This window comes from Zingiber officinale, chromosome 10A (genome assembly GCF_018446385.1).
Source record: "Zingiber officinale cultivar Zhangliang chromosome 10A, Zo_v1.1, whole genome shotgun sequence".
NCBI lineage: Eukaryota > Viridiplantae > Streptophyta > Magnoliopsida > Zingiberales > Zingiberaceae > Zingiber > Zingiber officinale.
The window spans coordinates 9349827-9353275 of NC_056004.1; the positions used below are offsets into that span (position 1 = coordinate 9349827).

General features: G+C 42.1%; 1 long non-coding RNA gene across 1 annotated transcript; it reads right to left on the reverse strand.

The window, feature by feature from the left end:
- Positions 1-1052: 1052 nt before the first annotated feature.
- LOC122028164 lies at positions 1053-2711 on the reverse strand. Its single transcript, XR_006124664.1, has 4 exons — positions 2182-2711; positions 1991-2091; positions 1781-1913; positions 1053-1115 (listed from the first exon to the last, which is right to left on the reverse strand). It is a non-coding gene; the product is annotated as an uncharacterized LOC122028164 (long non-coding RNA).
- Positions 2712-3449: the final 738 nt, after the last annotated feature.

The following is a 3449-nucleotide window of genomic DNA, read 5'->3' on the forward strand; positions in this document are numbered from 1 at the left end:
GCGCATCAAATGCAAAAGTGCATGCATGCTCCATGGTCACCCCCGCCACCTCTCTAGACACCACGACCCCTGTATGGCCGAGAGGCTTGGGTCCGTGACAAACCGTACCAGCCTCCAGTACATGCAGCGTTATAGGCGCCCGAAGCGGACGGTCATCTAAGTAGATATCTAACTACATAGCTAAGGGTCCCTGACCACTCATAACTCAAACCCTCTGACTACTGTACCCTCAAGATCCACTACTCCAGAGTGGTCGAGGCTGACAGAACACTGAGCGGCTGAATGAGCGCGACAAGACATAGCACCACTCCCAGCTACCACTCTCCATCAGTGGTAGGGTGGACAGCTATAAAAACTGACAACCCTCTCAACTATAAAGGAGACGATAGTCGTCAGTATGCAATGAATGATGAACATGATATATATATATAATCATGATACAGACACCGTCATCATCCATGCAAACTCTAACTCCACATAAGCACTCCACAACATGACTATAATCGTCATTGTAAATCCACACATCCCACCAAACACATGTACACAACTACACACGTATAATCAACCAAAAATCTCCAATAATCCCACTGGACACATATGCACAGAACGTAAGTACAATCAACATGTATCCTCCAATAATAAACACATCAGACACGTGTATAAACCACAAACATACAATCAACACAACTCCTCCAAAAGTACATAACCAAACACGTGTGCACATACAACATGCAAATGCACGGTCAACATGATGTCTCCTAAAACACATATCATCCTATGTACAATTCTGGTCATACACACAATCAGCAGGATAATACAAACAACCCGACAATCCCTACAATGCATACTCTACACGGGTGAACATTGCAGAGTAGATATCAAGAGTGGAGACTGTATATGAATTAAATAGATCATCACAAGGGTCGAGCATAAGTATCATGCAGGAAAAACAGCAACCGATCATGATATAAGGTAAAGCATCCTAAACCATCACATAAAACCATGCACTAAGCTCAATAAAAATCTACATAGAGCCAAGGAAGAAATACCCGCCTTAAATCTGTCGATCATGATCCGGAAATCCCTCGTCAAGACACTCGTCCCAAACCAAAGTCCTGCAATCATATAGTGTATTTAGCTAGTTACATATGAAGTAAATAACTAAATAACTTTCCCCCACCTAATTAGGATAACCCTAATCAAACATGATTATGGATTAATCCTCCAACTAACCTTAATCATAATACAACCTACTTAGATTAGGTTATACATGATACATCTCCAAAACTCCTCATAAATCCACAACAACCTAACATCATCATCTACAACTAACCAAACCACCACATCTGATAATCCAACCAACAACCAATCCAATGATCCTAAGAATGATCACATAACAATCTACATCAACCGATCATCATATCCATAAATTTCCACCCAATACAAACCTCAATCAATCCAACAGATAAAGATATCAACCACAATAACCTATCATAAAAATCAATTCTCCATCACCACAATACTACTATTCACCTCCCCTTCCTCTGCCAATTCACATTCACAATGACTGCTATATCACAATCAATCCAATGATCCTTAATAACAATCATGAACTCATCAACTGCAACCAACCCCTAATTAATCAACCCACAATATAATACACACTCCAAGACGGACACTACTCTATTTCAGAAAATGATCCATCCATTACATCCAAGAAATAAAATCTCCCTTAATCAAATACTAATACAGAAATAGAAAAATGATTACTGTTTGTTACCTCCACACTAGGGCACAAAGCTTCGTTTTGTCCAGCTGCCCTCACCACCACAAGGTTCACCAACCTTCGATTGTAGCTGCTGAAAATTGGAAGCTAGGGCAAGGTGAGGTTGCTGAACTCCCAAACAATTATCCTAAAACATAATCAACATCGCAATATATGAGTATTAGATTTAAACCTCAATCCATCAACTGAAACTAACCAACTTACCCTATTTGGATTGCTCCTCCATCGACTCACGGTCGGAGAGGTCACTGTCGGAACAGGAATGGCTGGAATCCTGGTTATCCAGCGAACAAGGATGGCCAAAGCTACAAAGACCAGTCAAGAATCAACAAATCTCCTCATCCTAATATAAAGAATAGAATAACTGACCTCTGTTACCTCAAATTCAACCATACCTTGTAGTCTATAAACTCCTCGTCAAGCCATGGAATGGCTCGGATCATATGTCCCAGTGATCAGAGATGATTGGTGGCAACCAACTCACACTCACAGTGGAAACAGATCAAGAAGAGGGAAGCTAGGGCTCGGGTGAAGGCCGATGGTGGCGCTGCCCAAATCTAGGGCACGAGTAGTTGCGACAGGGATCGTTGGCAGCTGGCTCGGCAGATCCTTTGACCACCGTCATCACAAACAAGAAATGGACTAGGCGACGCCACTCAATGGAAGACGACCGACAATCGAGCAACTCACAGTTGAAGGCGTCGGGGTCAGATGGGGCGACGTTAATCACGTTTAGGGCAGAGGCGATCCGGGTTGATTGCGCGTGAAACGTCGCCTCCTCGCACCGGGAGGAAGGGAAGGCAGTGGCATACTGGGAGAGTCGTCTGCGTCGAGTCCAATGGCCGGCGATGAACTCATGGTGGTCGACGATCGGGCAAAGAAGGGGTTTCGGGGAGAAAAGAATCGGAGAGAAAGACTAAGAATCGGGATTTAAACCTAGGTTAGAATAATTAAAGTCTAAGTCTATTCCCAAATCAACTCCCACTTAAATGGGCATTCCAAACAGGCCTTATCCGTGCCCGCCGATCGATCGCCTCAAAACCCTCCGTACGAGCTCTGAAAAATTCCCAAAAAATTTCTAAAAATTCTGAAAAATCCAATAAGATTTTTCGTCCAATAATATGTATTATTTAATTTTCCGGTATCTTACATTCTCCCCCACTAATAAAAAATTTGGTCCCCAAATTTACTGGTCAACTCAGGGATCCTCCTCCAAGTGAATATTAATGACATACTCATATACCACTCACTCCAACTATACATAGCCAAATAGCATCATCATACTAATCCATCCATAATCCACTCAAACTATCCATCATCTGAGGCTCAAAATCTATCCATCAGTAAGCGAAACTCCTAATCCAAAGCCTGCTGTAACCACAATCAAAACCATGATATGAAATCGCGGATCTCCATCCAATACAATACTCAGAAATATACTATAAAGATCCGGTAATCTCTCTACAATATAATCCTGTTACTCAATCCACAAGAATCCGTCCTACCAATCGATAGCTAGGGAGCAAAATCATCAACCAATCAATGATTACCCAATGCACCATATCCTCTCCATATCTCGAGTAATCTCACAACAAAGTCCATCAAAACATGCTCCCAATTCTACTCCAAAATATGAGTCTACTAAAACAATCCTACTGAACCC